General features: G+C 40.8%; 1 protein-coding gene across 2 annotated transcripts in view; it reads right to left on the bottom strand.

Annotated features, from left to right (window-relative positions):
- Positions 1–22,156, bottom strand: part of LOC147305288 (plexin-A1-like) — a 317,652-nt gene that overhangs the window by 214,782 nt on the left and 80,714 nt on the right. The gene's annotated exons all lie outside the window — the stretch shown is intronic.

Raw genomic sequence — 22,156 nt, 5'->3', positions numbered from 1 at the left:
TAACTATCATTATGTTATTAGTATGGTGAGCTATAATTCATTTCTTTGTAAGACGTCTTGCTTTAGTCCAAAAACATATCTCAGAGATAATTAACATGGTTAGTGAGCTGCTTCTGCTCACCGTTAAAAATTGCCCCTTAATAAGAAATGTATCATTTATATCACCATCGGGATTCTGTAAGAACCATGACTACATGATACCACAGTGAATACAGCCCACAGTGTTGTGTGCAGAGTGTGATATTGTACTATATTAGAACATTTCACCTTTTTTAACAGTTTTCCGGACAAACAGCTCCGTTACATCTATTAAACATCAAAATTCAGTTAAGGACTAAGATGAATTCTAACAGGAAACAAACAACAGTTTTCTGTGTTTCCTTTACCCATCCATATACCCCAATCTCCTCCCTCCAATGATTTTATGGCTCTGTGGCCACATCACCTCAATTACCAACACCTAATTACAATTACCACTAAAGGTCACTATCACAATGACAGTATAGTAGGACAGTCTAGGACTTTACACCCACTGGTAACAAAATAACTGCTGATAAAGGCCATACGTCTGCATTCATGCAAAAATAACATAAGCTACTGTACAGAATGTGGATATAACAATACATATCGGTCTATTGCCCGTAACAATTCTGTAATTCTACACAGCAAAATACAGCATGTGTGTTTTCCACCTAAAAGGTTTATATTGTTGTCGTTTTTTGAGTTGGCATAATGCTTAAATATTCTCATATCTCTCGCCCTCGGTCCTGCAGGGTCGGTGATGTGAATCATCAACCTGCATGCTGAAATTCTGAACTATGCTTAAGGGAAAGCCAGTGGGGTCTGGTCGAGTGTCCGTATGAGATTCGGGAATGGGATGGGTTCCACAAACACACACACCAGCACAAAACTCCAAAATCTCCAAAAGTTAACAAAGCGATGGCGTTCCAGAAGCCGTTATCCTTCCATCTCCATGAGTCTCTCCTCTCTAATCCCTCTCTCCACATTCTGTCATCAGTCTGGCAGAGAGGGGGAGAAAGAAAGAATGAGAGAGAAAGAGAGAGAGATGACGAGACTTTTGGCTGGCTTGCAAGCTGTTTGGACAGATACAGGAGGATGTGGAGAGCTCTCTCATCCCTAATCTCTCCACTTTTTTCTCCTCCGTCTCTATTCCCTCATCGACCACTTTCCATCAGTCCGGTCTAACTCAACTTCTTCCTTAGTTGCTGTGCTTTAATGAGATCTGTAATTCTCATGCTACTCAATGAAGTAATCAAAACCTCATCTATCTAGGGTGACACAGACCAGATATGAGTGCATGTTGGTTACTCTTCTTTAGAACCAAAATAATAGCCATAGAAAGTCCAAAAGACCTTTACATACCTTTTTAAATAGTCAAGAATATTAACTAATTTGCTGACACTAAAAATTAAGTGATACATCTGCTGCCTTTATGTACAGAATGAGAAGACTTTGCTGATGTCATGCACTCTCTTGTCCAGTGACTTTTCAACTGGACACTGGAGACAATAAACGGGGGCCCTGCAAGTGCATTAGCAGACCCCCAAGGATAATGTTGTTTAACTGAGCATAAATTATGACCATATTGTTACTCAAGAGTATCTCTGCTGTAGGCCACCCAGACAGTCCAACCCTACAGTCTCTGGCCAAATCAATAAAAGAACATGCTTCATGGTATAACCGTATGGGAAATGTAAGATAAGTACATCTTGTGCCGTTATCGTTAAAATAACAGGAGCTCGCTTTAACCGGTGTCCCATCGGGGGCTCTTGTTTCTTACTGTGTGATTAAGTCATATGGTGTGGTATTCACTGTGTGGTCCAGGGACCTGGTTAGAAGTCTCAAAGGTCTCATGACTCCATTTAGCGCTAGCGTGACTTGCTCATGGCTTAAAGGTCACAGCATGGGGTCAGCCCAAAATGTCAACACTTACCATTTAAAAGAGACCTGCCTCACCAGAGAATTTTTTTTAAATTATGTATTTTCACATCTTTTTAAATCTTAACATTTCTAACAGTTTCTTTCACCACCTGTGGCACGTTCTTTAACATCAGTGCAAGTTCTCACAACTCAAACAGGTCAGTTTTTACCCTGGGCACAGACCAGATTTGGCATTTTGATTAATCCTCATTCTTTCATTTATTAATACTGAAGCTAAAATGCGAATACACACTTTTCAAGGCAATCCAACTGTTCTGGAGGTGAACACAGCAGACAAATTACCTGCTATTCAAACTTTTTGTTTGCAAAGGCCACCAATTAGAAGGAGGGGGATAAAATAGAAACAGCACCCTCCAGAAGGTAGATCAGACTTTGTTTTTGGTGCATTGACTCGCTATTGGATTAATACAACTTAATACAACAAATAAATAAAGTGCCGGGAAGGTCAAAAAGAATCACCTGATTTCAAAAGGCTCTAACAGACATAGATGCTTGCAGAAAATTTTAAAATACATGTGTAAGTACACAGTTTTATATCCAAAACATAAAACTGCCCCCCCCCAAACGCACAGCATATCTTCATATGATAGTCAAACTCGTCTCTGCTTTGCAAGCATTTCTGAAGTCATTTAAGCCACTACTGTAATGCTACTATAATGCTGTAATACTATGATAAATCTAAGAATGTGAAATATAAAAAACACCCTAACATATTCTAACATACATGTAAGATTATAGGAAAAACTTTTATACTTATATATACACTCTTATATATAGATATAGGAGTAAAAAAAACCTGCACCTAATATTTGAAATAAGTAAATATATTATACAGCAATATAACAGCAAAAACCAGTATACATCATGATTCCATGATCCCCTTTAAACTTGCATTGTTTACTTTGGATACTTCAACCCATTTATTGTTTCTCTGCCCACTGATATGTGTTTATTCTTTAAATGAATTTATCCTCACAGTACTACTTTATCTCACTGTGTCTTTTTCCTGCTGTTTGTACTATCTGGTTAGATGTTAAACCTATATTTCACTGTAGTAGTGTTTGTGTGCTATTGCAATAAAGCCCTATCTTATCTAATACATCCTCCTACTCTATTTCACTGAAATGATACGGTGTTAAAACTGAGATGTATGTTTTATAGCAATAACGCTACCCACAAGCTACTTTTTCTACATTTGGTCCCACACAAAATTACTTGTTTGTGCCCTTCTGTGTAATGAAAATGCATCAGAGGAAAAACAGGGATATTGGAGGCATTTAATTTTTAACCACTAATCTTAGTCATGTCCCTGCAAGTACAAAATTGGCCATGGCCAACCTGCTCAGCGTTTAGTGTATTTTTACTGAGAAACTAGCGGGCAAGTAGACAGCCAAAAATAAATAAATTGCTAAATCCACTTTATCAGTCCTTGATCCCTTAACTTCTATCGCGCTTCGCCACCCGCCCATCCCATTATTCTAGTCCTCATCTCTTTGCTATAATCTCCCATTCAGCCTTCCCTGGTGCATTGTAATCTGCTGTAATCTGATGGATTAACCTTTCTGCTTTGGCTCATCAGCCGATGTTCTGTTCAATGCTGCGGCTTTAACCATCACTGCTCAGTTCTGCTTTTATGCCTGTATCTGTATATGTGTGCACAGCACTGCAATGTAAACTAAATAAAAGGGAGAGGAGGTAGATGAAGGCCATGACTGCAGAGATGTAGAATATATGAAACACAGTGATACGATAAGAAGAAAAAAAAATACCCCAAACTGACACCAAACAAGATAACTTAAATATATCAGAAAAATAAACTAAATCCAAAGATTACAAAGAAAAAAATTAACTCATTAGGCTAACCAAGAAAAAAACTTATACAATGAACAACATGAATTTTGTGCTACTACCTATCTTCTATTTTTAATGCTGTGCATGTACAGCACAAAGGAAACCCTCATTATACAACGTAACTTTAACACCTCTAACAAGCAGTTTCAAGAGTATTGGCATGAGTGTAAATGGTGCTCACGACACACACATACGCAGATTCTAGCTGAATGCCTGATGCTTTCAAAAGGGCTAATTGACTCAGCTCGGCAGGTGATCAGGAGCACAATACCAAATCCTGCGTGCACACACACACACACACACACACACACACACACACACACACACACACACACACACACACACACACACACACACACAGATGGGGTGTTAATTTGTGTATGTACACGTGTGCATGTGTTACGCTGAACACCCGAAACAAAGACGGACATCATGTCCACACCTTACCACTGCAAAAAAGTCAGCAGTTGGAAAAGTGCGACACATAACTGATGGATACGGTAAAGGCAATTTGCATCAACAGTCTTACTCTTTTAAGAAGCAAGCCTAATCCGAACACACATGAATAATACATGTATTTTAGATTGTCAATTGTCCATTGAGAATAAGCCCTTGTAGAAATCACAGGGGAAAAATGTCCCTAATAGCTGCAGAACCTGTCTAAATCATGAAATATTTAAGTTTTGTTTAGTATCAAAGAAACGCAGCGACATTTATCCGCACACCTGTGGGAGCACTGTGAACTGACACTGCTAAGCTAGTTGAGAATGCCTTTTTGCCTCATTTTTTTTCAGAGGGGTCCACGCCTTTGACGATGCCCATGATGACTTCATGATTATTTCATTTTGCTTTCATAAAAAAGATAAAAGCTTTTGAAATATATGCCTGAGCCATTCAGATATACTGTACATCTCCAGACATACCAAGTGATATCCAATGTTTTTCCATCAAGGATAGACTGACTGCACTGCTGGCTGTTGCACATTTTTATTCTCCTCTATCCTCCACCACCTCCACCCATTATTCTATCTTGTTTTTCCCTCAATTTCTCTCCCATCAGTGCTTTCAACAAATCATCCATCCCTTCCCTTTAAATACACCCCCCTCCCATCCCTCTCTCTTTTCTTTCTCTGTCTCGTTCTCTCTCTTTCACGTCCCTTCATATGACTATGTAACATCAGGCAGGCTGCCAATTCACTGTACACCTCAATTAGAGGGGAGCCCTCCACACACACAAACCAGCGATGGACTGCTGTCTTTTAGCTGAAGGCTTTGTATGCTACCCAGCGCAAACCAAAAGGCTCCAGAGAGACAGGGCGAGAGAGTGAGCATGTGTGCAGGGCTGGCAGTTGGAGCGTGTCCGTGAGTGTGGCTTTGATATCAGTCTTGGTAATCTAAGTCATTCTCTCCACCGTATCAAGATACAAGTGACGCAAGCGCACAAACACATACAGACGTGCGCAAACACACACCAGATGGCTGAACAACACCAGGTCTTTGTCCTCCATTCTCTCGCCATCAACCTGTCTGCTCGTCTACTTTTCTCTGTTTAATGTTTGAATGTCGGCTTTTTCCACACTTCAAAGACTTCATAATTAGATTAGTCTTTGAAAACATTAAGAAAACAAAGAAAAGAAAATTCTTTGGGCTTTTGCTCGTGCAGTGGATCAGTAAATCATTCTATAATGATTGTAACATATGCACGTCTGTTTGTATGCTCCCATCTACTCCTAGACGAATGGACCAATCTTGATGCCTGCTGATTACTGATCAAGTTGTCGAAATAAGCTATTATAAAAAAAAGTCCAGAAATAGCACAGCAGAGCAGAAAACAACAATGCAGGGACAAGAAGACAACATTTCGGTGACCATTGTCTTGCCTTGAAGCAAGAAAACATGAAAACTTATATATCTATAACTTCCACGTACACCATATTATATAATCATATTTGCAATGTTTAACAGGATTAGGTGATGACAGTTCATGTAAGATTTTAAAATGAAAAACTGTGAAACGTTTGATGTGATTGCGAGTCAGAAAAAGTAATTATAGTTTTCTTGACAGCTATTGAAGAAAAAAAGAAAAAAAATTAACCTGCCTAACTCTGTATTAGAAGTTAGAGTTAGAAATATGGCCGTTGTCATCACAAGTGGACAAAGACTAGACAAAGACGAGACATTCCTTACACTTTGAAATTGCGGTGCACCAAATTTTCTTTGTTCTCTAAAAAAGTAAACCACTCTTCATCTCTACATGTTCAAAATATATCTAACACTAGTTTTTCCAAAAACAGCAGGTTGTATTCATATCAAGGAATGCGCATTTCAATCATGTCAACTTCAAAGTAAAATGTGCTAGATCCGAGACACATCCTTAGATAGGCACGCAAGCACACATGTGCATGTGAGAGCTGAAGTGATGGAGACAGAGGGAGAGTTTGCAAAGAGTTAAGGGTCATTGTTCTTGATTGCAGAGGCCACTCGAGACATTAGATGTTCTTGCTGCAATCACATTGTTCACAAGTGTCCAAATCAGAAATCAGGATGCTTCTGGAGAGCAGGCAATCAATATCATAAACACCATCAAGGACAACCCTCGACTCCCGATCTCTGAGTCTCTGTCTCTCACTCTCAACCTTATTTTCTATTTCATTATATCCCCTTGACCTCAACCAACTCTCAAGGTTCTTCATCTGTCTCTTTCTACCTCATTAACATACGCTTGCAGAGCCACCCGATGTCCTTGTGCCTGGCCGGCAAGCCAGTTGGACTAAAAAGAACATGCAGGGAAACCAAGAATGTAGGACAACGAATGGGCAAAAACAAACAATGCACTGAATAAATAATAATAATAATAATAGATTGGATTTATATAGCGCTTTTCAAGGCACCCAAAGCGCTTTACAATGCCACTATTCATTCACTCTCGCATTCACACACTGGTGAAAGCAAGCTACTAAACACGCAGCAAAATGGAACAGATCTGAACCCGAAAATAAAAACGGGCAGACTCTCCTTTTAACAAGACTTGGAAGAATTTTGATAATCACACTGAAACAGAGTGTTATGACTTTCTGGAAGAACAGCTGCAGAGCTAATCTAATATAACACACAACTTGGCCAGTGTGATATAATTTCATACTATATAATCTTTTTAGAGCCTGACTGATGCTTTTTTGGCCTGTTACAGATAAATAGGTATCAGCGTACATATACAGTTTGATGTGAGCTGATCTGAAAACTTTTATTGCAGAAAAAAGTGCAGAAAAAAGATGCTTGGGGTAATTTAGAAGTGATGTCACCACACAGATTACCCAGCAGAGCAGCTCCAACTCTATTATTTAAATACTCTCAGCAGTGTGAGGCAGATAAAGTGCTTTTAATAACGTGCTGTATGAATGTATGGGTAAATACTGCTTGTAGAGTAATGTGCTTTGAGTAGTCAGTAATTCTAGGAAAGTGCTCTTTAAATGCCAGTCCATTTTCATTCCCAGTTCCACTGTCTGCAGTACATGTAGCAGAGTACACATTACAGCTGAGGAGACGGTGGTGCGGAGTCAGGCAGGATCTTCATTTTAAATTGCTAACTGCATGTTAAATGCAACCAAATAAACTATGATTGAGTTTCCTTTTATAATACTACAGTATTAACAAATCGTACATAAACTCGTAATGGCCATTTCGAGTAAAAATACTATTCCATAATTTATGGAAGCTATTCAGCCTTTCTAATCAATTTTCATTACTTCCCACATGCTCTTTAATGTCTTCCCAGGAGCCTTCTCACTGGATCTACTTCAATTTGTGTTTTGTTTTTTTGCATTCCACAAAGTTTGACGGCTCAGGTAGTTTTTAGATTTGCACATTTTGCCTATTTTTACAGTATACCTTGGCTACTGCACCACACACAATTTACCAGACGAACTCTTTAGGCGTATGCAAAGAAAATAGTGAAAACAGTGTCCAGTACATAAAGAATGTTGGCATGTGTAAACCTGTCCTAAATATTGGTATTGGTTCAAAAAAAATCTAATATGGGTTTAGCTATAGTTCATATGCATACAGACAGTTCTTAGTTTGAAATTAAATGGAAAATCATACAGCGCACAAGCACTCAACACCAAGGGTGGGTGAAATTATATGAAGACCTTTCAAGGAGATTTGCCATAATGATATTTATGACAATACAGAGAACAATGTTTTATCAGTGCATGCAGCTTGTGCAGGCGGCAGCATTTATTGGTGAAATGAAAAATGAAGGGCATTTTACATCCTTCTTTTCCAATGAGCTCCTGTCATTGGTGACAGACAACCTAATTCAAAGGGTGAATCTATTGATACAAGGTGCCAACAGCAGCAGTAGCAGTAGCTTTATAGTGCAATAGTAGTGACACAACATTATGTAGAATGAAACAGCATAATTCAAATTTAGGTTACTTTGTTGAGGTTGTTGAAGTAGCTCTGCTTTTAGGTACTAAATCATGATCCGATACTGACCCACGGCTCTCCCTCTCAGACATTTTTGGGCTTCTATCATTATTGTGCACAATAGGGAATATAAACACATGGCACGGCTATATCAAATCTGCCATTTCTATCACATAAAACTCATTTCAATATTATCACAGACAAGGCCATATGGCATGACAAGTGTTGGTGTGGATTTCGTGGGGAAGTGTGAATGAATGTTTGCTCATTTCGAGAGCCATGAAAAGGTCATCTTTTAAGATACAGGTCTTATAGTCGCCTCTCATGTCTGCCCATCAACAATCTAGGCGACTAAGCAGAATTCGTTGGGAAGTGAGACCCCACGTTGGAGAACGGAGACCTGATCAGACTCCTGCAGACCTTAATTAGGTCTACTGTTTGCAGTAAAACCTTCCAGCTCAAGGTCTTTGTCATCTCTTTTGCCTGGCCTTGCAGACTGCAGAGTAGCAGACCATCACTTGCCCCTTGCATCCACTGAAAAAACGAAGACTTTGATGTCTTGGGACATCAAGTATCTGCTGTACTTCAGCGCCTTCTCAGTATCTGCCTCTGCTAGAGTGTCGATGGAGACCTCTTATTATCAATTATGAGCCCTCTAGAGCCCTTGATCATAACCAACTTCGGAACTCCCACTATACCATCCGGGCCAATCAGGTGAGGTTCCCGGTTCGACCAACAATCTAAGCGACTTGCCCACTCCTGCCAAAGAGTCACAAACTTTGTTGTGACTTTTCTTTCGATTTGGTTTGAGCATTGGACATTTACCAACCAGGTGTCATGATCAACTTACATTTTTCACTAACACGTTACTGTACTAAATTTGGTAATTATAAAAATTACAATTAAATTATGTCGTAACTTGCGTTACGAAGGTTCTTCAGTTATGTAAATGCTGGGCAGATAGAGAGAAGAAAAAATCCAGCAAAAATGTTTTTTTTCTTCCTGTGCACTTCCACAACAGTCAGCTGATTTCAGTTTGTGTGCGGGAGAAGGAAATTGGTGGAGCGGTACCACAAAACAGCTTTTCAGGAGCAGAGATATGGACATTACTTTTATCGATTTTTACTTATTTTTACTGCCAGGGATGTGATGGTAAAGTGCAAACTGCATCCAGGACAGAAACAACCGCATTATACTGCTATACTTTGGCCCATTGCAACCATCTGCACAGACAGCATAGGTAACAAACTGGTAATTATGTCCCGTTAAAAACCTGATGAGGGCATATCTTTTGGTGCTTATATGTTCAGCACCTAGAAACTTTAACTCCTTTGGCTCCATCTCTAACGCCAACTTCTACAGAAAATGAGACACACGGTGCTTCATGGTGTCATACATAGTGGACCAAAACACGCATTTTCCCCACGGAAGACATCCAAGAACAAGCATTATTGTCGTGACAGACCCTGCTGAGTGTGAAGTACGCCATGTGTGACTGATAAGACAACAGAAGGACCGTGTGTATGCATTAGTGTATGGGTGTGTGTGTATTAATGGATAGACAGATGGGATAGTCTAGGGGAACAGTTGATAAAGGCTTTATACTGCAGCTGCCCCTTTCTCTTCCCCTCTGCAGCGAGCACACACTCAAGAGACAACAAAAAAATCTCCACTGGCACCATTTGTGTGTGTGTGTGTGTGTGTGTGTGTGTGTGTGTGTGTGTGTGTGTGTGTGTGTGTGTGTGTGTGTGTGTGTGTGTGTGTGTAAGTGCTGTGGGCTGTTTGTGTGGCAGCTGCCCTGGCATCAGGTGGGCAGCTCCTATTATACATGTAGAAAGCACAGCTGCTGTAATATGTAAACGCACATTACTTCCTACTCCAAACACAGAACGCACTGATGAAGATGAACACACACACACACACAGTGAGATTCCCTATAATCTAAGGATCAGTATCTCTCAGAGACCCACATTTACACACAAACAAATGGGAAATCGACCCTCTGCAATCTCATTACGCACACACACACACAGCCCGCATCCTTTCCTGCATGCGCCCTCTAATCAGATGCACATGTATACACACACCCACGAAGGCTGCATCTTTCCCTAGATGTGAAACAGATTAACATAGCGCACAGTGAAATGTTTTTTTGTTTCTTTTTTTTTCGGCTCACTAATCAGACAAGAGCGCACATCCATCCAGAAGGTATCTCCACCTTGCTGCCGAAGGTGACGAAAAAACACACCTGCTAATCTGCATCTTTTCTACATTCTGGTACAAGATGCCCGAGACTTCTGTATGTCAAGCAAACCGGCATAGACACCAATCAAAACACACACCAGACCCACCCAACCTGCCAGTTGTTCTCCAGATGCACGCCAGATACGCAAACAAATGTCTGCCCATCACCTCCCGTATCTGTGCAGACACATGTTGTGATGTGAAGAGGTCGGCCAGCTTGAATCAGGCCACTGGCACCTGACAGCAGTCGTCAGCTCAACAGCTGTCCGAGCGCATCGCTGGCTGTTGCTGAACATCCTACATATGCGTGTGTTTGTCTGGACTCGTGGCCGTACATGCTCTATCAGCAGGGACATTCTAAGTCAGTGCTGGGACTGGTGATGTCCACACGGGTTAGGGACCCTGATTTATGAGGTCACAGGGTTAACACACTGCTTTTTTTTTATCTTTTCTTTTTTTGAACTTGGTACACATTTTACATTTCCAGTCAACGGATGTTGTGTTCATACTGTGGCCACATGTGAATTACATCATAAAGGCCTTACTGGAAGAGGGAAACTGGAACTCATTATATTACTTAATTTAACTGTTTTTGTCAAATGTGTTAATATTAGCAATTGATTTGTGTCCATGAGCACAGTAAGAGAAGTTTTTCCAACGTTAGAGGTCAATGGACTGTTTTGACAAAGGCAGAAACAGTCCACTAGTCTGCTGAACACTAGAGTGGTTGATGGTGACATAATCATTTTGTCACTCACACCAGAGAGCACAGTTTTTGTCCCTTTTTCTTGACTAACTTTAAGCCATCATTCTATTCTGAGAAAAATGATTCACAGGACAAAGAGCCAGCTAAAAACTGGAGATCCCAGGACGACAAAGTCAAACTGCAATGCTCCAAGAAGCTACAAATAACCCCGGAGCTACATCTTAGAATCTACAGCCCTCAGTTAGCATGTTAACATGTCTGTACAACTAGAACAAGACTGATCAAGTATATGGTGTTTGGAAAGGTTGCCAGGAGAATGGCTCTAAAGAACATGACAGCACAGCTTAGGTTTCCAAAGGTGCATCTTAATAAACCACACGACTTGTGCAACAATGTTCTTTGGACAGATAAGACCAAAGTGGATTTCTTTGGCTATAATGCACAGCATTGGGTACAACCAAACTGTCAACTACATTTGTGGAGGACTGAAGATTTGGGCCATGAATTCTTCTGTATACCAAAGTATTTCAGAGTCAGACATGAGGTTGTCTATCTGACAGCTAAAAGTTGGCTGAAACAATTATGTATCAGGGCAATGATCCTAAACACAGCAGGAAATCGACATCAGAATGGCTGAAAAAAGAAAAGAAACAACATGTTGCAATGCCCCAGTCAATGCCCAGACCTCAACGCAACTGAAATGCTGTGGTGGGACTTTGAGAGAGCTGTGCATAAATGAATGCCCACAAACCTCAATAAACTGAACTTTGTAAAGAAGAGTGGTCTAAATTCCCTCTGCAACGATCTCAGACAGATAAAGTCATACAGAAAAAGTTATTTGACCCAAAGCTGGCTTTACAAACTACTGTGGCGTGCTTAGTTTTTCATACAACACTTCTGCATTTTGGCTCAGTTCATATTAAATTCAGTTCAGTTTTATTAATACAGCGCCAAATTACAATAACAGTCACATCAAGGTGCTTTTTATTGTAAGGTAAAGACTCTACAATAATACAGAACCCCAACTATCAGATGACCCCCTATGACCTAGCATTTGGTTACAGTGGGAAGAAAAAACTCCCTTTTAACAGGAAGAAACCTTCAGCAGAACTAGCTTCAGGGATGGGCAGCTATCTGTTGGCGGTGATAGGAGGGAGACGGTAAATAATGACACAGTGTTATTATGTCATGTGTTGTTGTTCATCTGAAACTGTATTTAAATAATTTTAGTATATGCTAAGGAACAGATGATTTTTTATTTTCTATCCTCTAAACTAAAATGAATAAATAAAACACTTTTTGCAGTAGAATCTCCAAAACACTAGCAATCCTCCCTCTTTCCCAGAGTGCTTTGCCACATCAAGCCAACACACACATAGCCATGCCCCACAATGGCAATCCCAATGTCAGATGCCGCAAAGACTTTATGTGAATAAAAGCCATCTCGCAGTTGATAGGTTCAGCTGTAATCTTTCCTTTTGTCTCTTGACACCCACAAAGCCTTCCCACTTATCAAAGATTCATTAGCTCACTAATATATCCATCTAGCTCTCCATGCACATCGCCCGTCCATTAATGCCGAGCCATATTCCTCCAGAGGGGATGCTGAGATAATGCCCTGCTCAAGGACATAGGGGGTAATACATATGAAGTGATAGCCCACCTGGGAATTGAACCTACAACCACAATGGCACATTAGCAGCGACTGCCTCCGATAAGTGATGCAGAACAGTATCATATCAGTCTCCGTCCCGGCAAACATCCTGCTGTTGTATTTCAGATCAGTCTGCCAGCACCAGTGTGCTTCTGGATCACTCCATCCTAATGTCATGCAGCACTGCCTTTGAAGAAAATGGTTTCTCCCCCCTATTTTTCCCCACCTACCATCTATTTGTTTCAGGTGGAAGCCATTCTAACGCACTGTCCCATTGACTCATTTTCAAACTAATGCACCAATTTGGTAGTAAAAAAAGACAGAAAGAAGAAAGTGCTGCCTGTCTCCCTCGAAATACAGTATATAGATGGATACTGTATTTGTTATTTTGAACACTCCATTCTGTTTTCAATATCACGTCCTCTAAATATTTGGCTGGAACATCTCCATTTCTAAGTCTTCTGAAGAACTGGAAAATTGTCTAACATTTTTGATAGACTTCGAAGTTTGCCCTGTCTATTAAGTATCCTTTGTTTGCATTTAAAAATGCCTCATTTAGCTTCATTAAAACTCTTGTCTGTCAAACACATAATCTTGACCTAATCAAATGACGAAAACTTGTATAAAACCTTTAATCGCTCCAAAAGAAGCTTCTCTTAGCCTGACAGAATATGGTTGGGACTGAAGACTACACAGTTCACAGAAACATGCTCATTTCTAACAACATATTATATATTCTTGGATACTTTTGGCTTAATGTGATTCACAGTGCAAAATAATCCATTTCATTTCATTTATACAGCGCCAAAACACAACAATAGTCGCCTCAAGGTGCTTTATATTGTAAGTTAAAGAGTAATACAAAAAATTCTAAATAAGATTATCACTGCTCCAACAATGGCTATACTGTAGGCCCAAAGATGCAATAACCAGTAGTTGCAATAAAATAATTACATTTCAAATAACATCAGCTGGTGCTCAAGTTGCATTACAGACAGTATAGGCATCAAGTTTCAGTAGTTCTACTTTGTTTTCATTATGGATAGACGCTAAATTAATAGATATCTAATATGTTAAATTATATATATATATATATATATATATATATATATATATATATATATATATATATATATATATATATATATATATACGCACACACATATATATATATACACACACATATATATATATACTGCAAAGACATTACAAATAAAGTGTAATTTATTTAACCAGCCTGTCTTAACCTAAGCAAACACACCTCTAAAGCACATGCACAATCAGGTCATATAAGTACGAGCTGATGTATGGCTCACTGTTTTATCAGCCTTGTATGTCTTTGAATCTATCTCTGTCTCCTGCTCATAAAAGGCACAACAGAGACAGCATTTTTTTTTTTTTTTTTTTGCAGGCTGACGTATACTAATGTACTAATGGATAGAGGAGATAGAGAGGCTGAGGGAATGGGGAGCAGAGGAGAGAAGGACACACACACATATGCATGCACACACAGATGAGGTGGGACATTCTCATGGGAGGCAGATTTGCGGGCATCCAGCCCACCTCGGTTAGGAGAAAGAGAGCTGAAGGTGACATATAAGCAAGAACGACAGGGAGCGGAGGGGAAGAGAAAAAGAGAGAGACGGTTGTTGTTGGCAGAGAAAGCATAAGGCCCGAAGACAAGGACAGCAGGAAAGTACGGCTCGGAGAATCCAATGATAATTCACTCAAACACTAGCAGCCCTTACAGCAGTAATATTATCTCTGAAGGATTTACACACTAGTCTTCCCTCAACAGGCTCTAACAGCAACTCCACACATGCATTTACAGGGACTAGCACACTGCAGCACAAAACCCCCATGTATTGACCCATTGATGTACCCTTTCATATATATCATGGCAACAAGTGCACACATACACACACACAAACCTAGAGTGTGAATACCTAACTGCTGTTTCAGAAACTCACAAATGAATCATGAATATGGATCTAAACAATGTAATTGTGTATATTTGTGCCAGACAGTAGACGGCAGACGTTAACACACACACACACACACACACACACACACACACACACACACACACACACACACACACACACACAAACACACACACACACACACGAGGCTTGAGGAAAATCCTGTTGTGTATTCTGAGAAACTAATAGGAATTTATTCCACTAACTTCTACTTAATGGGATAAAGATGGAATTAAAGTGTTCAGGTGTTGTGCTCATCTGCTCATTATGAGTTTGCATCGGAGGGAAGAGGAAAGTGTAATCCGCTCACACGCAAACGGGGGGGGAAACAGACAGCGGCACGACCCGAAGATTATCAATCATCTCTACCAGCCTGGTGTTTTTGCCATTTAACCAGCCCGAGCAGCCGATGCGCTGCTTCAATCATCGTCTGCTAGTCTAAATGCTAGTGCTAATTAGCATTCACATGCTAAATTACCTCCCATCCCATGTTTCTTGATTAGGCTTAATCATTCTGACAGCTATAGTTTTACCACTAAGCTTGAAGAGCCAATACATCCGCGGCCATCTCAAACTCTAGGAAGGGGTCCACGGTGCTCTCGTTCACTGAATGCTGGTAGGTGAAGAGTGGATAATGGGCTAAGGACTTTTCCTGTGCTTTATGAACTATATTGCCAAAAGTATTTGCTCGTCTGGCTTCACACTCATATGGACTTGAGCAACATTGCATTGTTAATCCATAGGGTTTAAGATGATGTCAGCCCATCCTTTGCAGCTATGACAGCTTCAACTCTTCTGGGATGGCTTTCCACAAGGTTTAGGAGTGTTTTTATGGGAATTTGTGACCATTTGTTCAGAAGTACATTTGTGAGGTCAGACACTGATATTGGACAAAAAGACCTGGATCACAGTCTTTACTCTAATTCATCCCAAAGGTATTTGATTGGATTGAAGTCAGGACTTTGTGCAGGCCAGTCAAGTTTTCCTGAGGAACCCATTCTAGTTTGTGGAAGCAGTCTACATGCCTAGGTGCCTGATTGTATACACCTGTGGCCATGGAAATGATGGGAACACCTGAATTCAATGATTTAGATGGGTAAGTGAATACTTTGGGCAATATAATGTATGCTTGATTTAAATAGTTTAATTTAAATAGTTTAAATGTATTTTCTCCAATCACTGCTGTTTCCATAAAACACCAGCATCCACTAAAATAATCATAGAGAAAGGAAATCATTCTGCTGGGAGCTGTTCAGAATTGGAGCACTCAAGAGTCTTAAGTTGTAAAAATAATACACCAGTGTAAACACACCCCATTAAAAGACAGTTTTTCTGCATTGTTAATTTTTTGCAGAACTACTAATGATTGGTTATTCATTATCAGCTATCTTAGCGATTAATTGTGGGTGGCTGTGGCTCAGGAGATGGAGTTGGCTGTGGGTTGTAGAGGTTGGTGGTTCGCTTCCTCTCTCGAATTGTCAATGTGAATAGACACGGTACTTAGATTAAGAAAAGGTACTTGAATGAATGTGTGTGCTTGGGTGAATGAAACTAGCAGGAAAGAGTCATACAAGTACCAGTCCATTTACCATTACTTATCTTTCTTTATAGCACAATTGTAAAACAATAACTAAACAGTCAGTTATTCCAAAATCTTTTGGCCTTCATTTTGATAGGTTCAGTGAAGAATTTACAGAAAAGGAGAGAGAGAGAGAGAGAGAGAGAGGGGAAGACATGCAAAGGCTCGCGGGTCAGACTTGAACCTGGGCCGGCCGCTCGCAGCCATCCTTGCATGTGGTCGCCTGCTCATCGCACTGAGCTCATCTTTTTGACCTATGATCCATTTACTGTCAGAAGGTATTTCTTGGTGCCACTCCTGTTAATATAATTCAGATACTGGTGACAGCCATGTGTGACTCACATGCAGAATTGATGATGACTGGTGCTGATGGTGGATGATGATCTAAAAGAAGAACTGAATGATCTAAAAACAATTAAAAAAAAAGACAGAGGAAGACAGAAAAGCACACCCTTTCCAAAGACTTTCCAAAAGCTTTCCTAGGACTTTGGAAAGATCACAACTTTATATGAAATGTTTGAAACTTTGTTTTGTTTGTGTTGTTGTAGACATTTGGGCATATACACTCTTTGGGAATGTTGCCCTTTGTCTGTTTTCTGGTCTTTTTACATCTATCTTCCTAAATGTAACAAGAAAGGCACCGCTTTTTAAAGACATGATAAGTCCCACGGTTTGGAAAGCGCTTGTTATATCTTTATTAATTTATATCACAACTTTTACTTTAACTATAAAACCTTGATTTGAAATTCAATACAGCTGGCACAACTACAGTGGAGAACAAAAGCACAGGGTCTTAGTGAGAAATGCATTAGAGCAGAAATGTAAACTGGCACAAAGTATACAACAGCATGAAAGTAGCCTCCAGGAAAAGCTGCTTAGGATGCTGTGCAGTGTTAGCCACACTACATAAGAGATGGTGGGCAGATTATGACTCAATTCACGCAGTATACTGCTTATTTATTATCTTCTTAAAGGGTCAATGCCGTTAAGGGGGTGGAATGCTGTTAGCTGGGAGGAGTGAAAAAGTGGACAGGATAGGGTCGTGCACGGTACGTCACCGTCACATACTGAAAAAGAGCCGAGCACCGTGGAGCATCTCGCTCTATAGTTGCTTGGGTAATGTCTGAGTGGGACAGATGTAGGATCAAAAGAGCAATGCGGGTGAACTTCTGGTCCACCTCACCAGCTCTGAGATGCCCTGAAGCCTAACCAGTCTCACTTGTCTCCCTGTCTGAAAGCAGTGAAGTGCCAGTGTTATGTCAATCAACTGGTTGGCACAGTTGCCTCGGTAGCGCTGTACTCCAATCAGTCCTGTCACTCAGGCTATCTTCCAAGATAGAAAGGAAAAGGGAAAAGTAATTGGATTTGCTGCTAGCAGGGAAATGATGAAATGACATGAAACCATACCCCTTCACCCACCACACACGTCTGCACACCTATACATTGCTGTGAGTAAATCTCCCTCTTTCTTCCCCTCTCTCTCTCTCCATCTGTCTAGCTTCATCTTTTTGTTTCTGAAATCTGGAAATACTTCAGGCTGTTGAGAGTTTCTTTTCATCTTACCTGATGCGGCAGGAGCACCTTGTTCTCCCAGGTAGACAAAAGAGGAGACGAAATGAGAGGAATGAAAGGATTTCCAGGTTTTTACTGAGATCTGAAGACGGGGTTTTTAAGGATGTTTCTGGCAAACGACGCAGAAGGCAGCCGATAGTGCAATTTCGTGCTGTTAAAAACTCAGTGTCCCACCTACACTTTGTCTGCCAACAAAGCAATGTACAGTGGTGTTTAAAAGAAGAAGGTAATCATGTGTGGCTTTGAGGTACAGAGCAAGGACCAAGAACATATACTGCATAAACGCAGTGTGCTGCTGCTAACTGACAGGCCTGGGAGAGGTGAACAGCAGATAGCCAGACTGTCACCATAAAAAAAAAAAAAAGACTGCCTCCTATACACAGTATTATATCGCACTGTTTGTGCTGTATCCTAAATCCCACTTTCATCGTGTATCAGACACTGTCTCTCATATCTTTCTTATTGCAACCCTGATAACATACAGTAAGTATGGGCATGGTCACTGTATAAGAGCTATATAATCAAATGAGCATCAAATGTAATTATTGTAGTCACTTTTGTTCTTTTATGTTTTATTTAGTTTTTTACTATTATTTCATTTTACATTCTATTTTATTCTCTTCTTCCAAGTAAACCGAAGCCTGTGTTTCTTTAATGACACCATAGTACATTGCATTATAGTAATCAAATCTGGGGGTAATATCTGTGTGGATGACCTTTGCTAAAGCTGAATGAGATGAAAGAATAGTTTTAACCTCAGAGATCAGCTTAAACTGAACAGAACAAGATGGCATGACGTATCCAAAAAAAAAACGTGTTTATTAATTAATAAGATCAAACTGAGATCAAGTGACTGACACTGTGATGAGGGCAAGGAGGAGTAAATAAAAGGCAATAATTATTGAGGCAAGACAATATGGAAAGTGTAGTCATTCTGTTTGGCTTTAGTGAGACATGCACTCACTGGCCTCTTTGTTAGGAACATACACTTGTTGTTAATGCACATATCTGATCAGCCAATCACATGGCAGCATCTCAATGCACTTAGGTATGTAGATATGATCAAGATAAGCTGCTTAAGTTCATCAGAATGGAGAAGAAAGGTGATTCAAGTAACCTTGTTGGTGCCAGAGGTCAGAATGGGCAGACTGCTTTGAACTGAGAGGAAGACAACAGTAACTCAAATAAATACTCATTAGAGCCAAGGTATGCAGAAGAGCATCTCTGAACACATGACACATCAAGCGTAGAAGCAGATGACCTACAGCAGGAGAAGACCATGCTGGGTGCCACTGCTGTCGGCTAAGAACAGTACCAACTGAGCATCATTTAAATACTGCAGCCCCCCACATCCATCGCATTGTGACCACAGTGCACACATCACAAAGCTCAATTCATCCCAAATTGGTTTCTTCACCATGATGAGTTCACTACTCAAATGACCTCCACAGTCACCAGATCTCAATCTAATAGAGCACCTTTGACATTTTGTGGAAAGGGAGATTCATATCATGGATGTCCAGCAAATAAAGCTGCAGCAACTGTGTAATGCTTTCATGTAAATATGGACCACAAACCTCCAAGGGATGTTTCCAGCACTATGTTGAATGGATGCCATAAATAATTAAGGCAGTTCTGCAGGAAAATGGGGTCCAGTTTGATATTAGCGAAGTGTACCTGTGTCATCAGCGTAGCCATGGAAGTTCTTGATGTTACTTAGACCCAGTGGAAACATGGAAAACAGGAAATGACACTGGGCCCAGAATGGGTTCCTGTGGAACGCCAGGTAATTCCAGGTCCTTTAGAAAAAAAGCTTTTCTGATTGTGCCAGAGGCTGAGCTAACGTGGAGAGGAGATCATTCTCAGTGCTATGAAGAGTAGAATTTTGTAAATCAGTCAAAAAAAGATATGTTTCAATAAAAACACAGCTAGTTCAGCCAGAGCCTCGTCTGAAATGACTTAATACACTCAGGCTGAGGGAGGGACCTTCAAAACACTAAGAACCTAATCACGGTCCCACAGCTCCATTAAGTATCAAAGAGAGCTTTCACTTTGACACACGGCCCTTAATCAGCAGTTCACTTCCATCAAAAATATTCTATATAAATACGTCTCAAAGGTGAAAACCGGAGTCAGCAAGGTCGGCTAATAAAGCAGAATTAGTTCTTACAGGCACAGTCAGAACCTATAAAGAAGAAAGCCAGTGGCCCACGAGCAAGGCTACTGTTTTTTTTTACACATACATGCCACGTGTTTAGCCAGTCATGACATTTTGATTAGTTTTGCTGATGAAAGGCAGCATAGATTAACCCTGGCTTATGTCATAGCTCTCTTTCTCCCTCACACACACACAAACCTGTACCAACGCTTATCCAATGAACTGGCTCCATTTAAGATCTACACTACTGATTATATATTCATAGATCAATCAATACAGAGTCTAGCAGCCGGGACACGTCCATGGGGGCAGACACACACACAACAACAGTCACACTGCAGGAATTTTAATGAGCAGGAGCGTGTGTGTATGTGCGTGCGTGCGTGTGTGTGTGTGTACATCAATACAATGCAGCTTTACATTTCATTAGGCCAAGGAGCACAGTTTAACTTCCAATGAATAGCAATAAAACCACACGGCCTGTAACCATCTCTCTCCATCTGCTGCCTCAGCTTCGCTTTCTTTCCCTCCCTCGTTCTAATCCCAGTCCTATTCCCCTCTCCCTCGCCCCAGAATTTATTTTTGCACAAATCAAGTTCAGCCATTAAACAGCTGTTCTCCAATTTAGCCAAAAAGACCTTATTTAAACCTAAAACGAATCACTTCCTGCGCGAGGAAAGCCTTAGCGGGCACGGGCTAATGAAAAAGCCCAATAACCCGGCTGTAGCTTGAATTGCTGTTGATTTATAGTGATTGTCATCCCGTCTCGCCATTATCCCGCTCATATAGACAACAGCATTTTAATGCAGCATCTGCATTGATCTGTGTGTGAGGACACTGGCAGCCTCCACCCCGTCGTATTCACCTTCCTTCCTCCATCCCCAAAGCACAGGAAGACACGGCGGCTGAGAGGAAATGGGATTCCGATCAGCGGGATATCATCCAGGATCTGCTGACCCCCACAGTCTCAGCGCACATACAAATCATCTGTCTGCACAACCGCAGACACAGTCCAAGGGGTCAGGCTGCAAGGACTAGCGGGCTAGGTTTCAGTCGACTTAGCAAAACTCAAGTGACAGGAAGCTGTGTAAGGAGGCGTGTGTGGGTCTGTGTGAGAGTGTGCGCATAGTATCAAAGCCTATATAAAAGCAGTCGACAGCAGCGTCGCAAAGGCTGTTCCACAGGCTGCGGAAACACACAGGCCTCCTGTTTAAGCTGTCAAATATGTGTCTAAAACTGCAGCAGCTGAATCTTTAAAACATCTGAGCTGAGCTTAATGGGACGCGACAAAAAGTAAAAGGCAAACTTAAAGACGTCGCCCACTGAAATAAAAATAAAAAAATAGACATCAGCAGCTGCAAAATGATGCTTGTCTACTAAAAGAAATGTCTGAAACTTCATAAAGCTCAATGCGACGCAGAGTGAAATGCCAATCTAACATTTCTTTTCATTTACTTTCTGTGTGTATGCACTTTTTATCTTCACCTGAGTGTGTTTATTCAGCCTCGGTAGTATTGATGACACAGACGCACTCCTATGACGAGCAGGGGGAGAAAAGAGAAAGTATAGCTAAGGCTCAGGAGCAGCTGATTGGCACACGCACCATGCGATCCACTCCACACGGGTACTTCAGGAGCATTATTATAGACCCACAGGTGCACGCATACACGTACACAAAGAAATAGCGTGATGTTCTTATGCTGAACACGGCGGGAAATTACTGCTAGCCTGTGATTGAGCACAGGCACACGCAAAGCACAGGTTTCCTTCACCCGTCCCTTCACCGGAGGTACTCAGGAGACACATAAAAATCATCTGCACCCACCTTATAGCCACTCAGACACTCTCACTGCCTTTTGACAATCCTGTGACTAGACCACAAAAGAACTCAGCAAGATAAAAACCACACAGCTCCAGTTTGTCTAGCAGTACAAGCTCCACTCTGTACATCCTCCACAAAGACACACACACACACAAGCTCGCTCTGCAGGAGAAAACGCACTTCTCCAGAAACTGCTGC

Source organism: Aulonocara sp. 'chitande type north' Nkhata Bay, linkage group LG20 (genome assembly GCF_057382095.1).
Source record: "Aulonocara sp. 'chitande type north' Nkhata Bay isolate Kocher_YH1m ecotype deep benthic linkage group LG20, A_spYH_male_GT1.1, whole genome shotgun sequence".
Taxonomy (NCBI): Eukaryota; Metazoa; Chordata; class Actinopteri; order Cichliformes; family Cichlidae; genus Aulonocara; species Aulonocara sp. 'chitande type north' Nkhata Bay.
The sequence above is the reverse complement of the archived record's forward strand: the minus strand, read 5'-3'. Positions and strand labels throughout refer to the sequence as shown.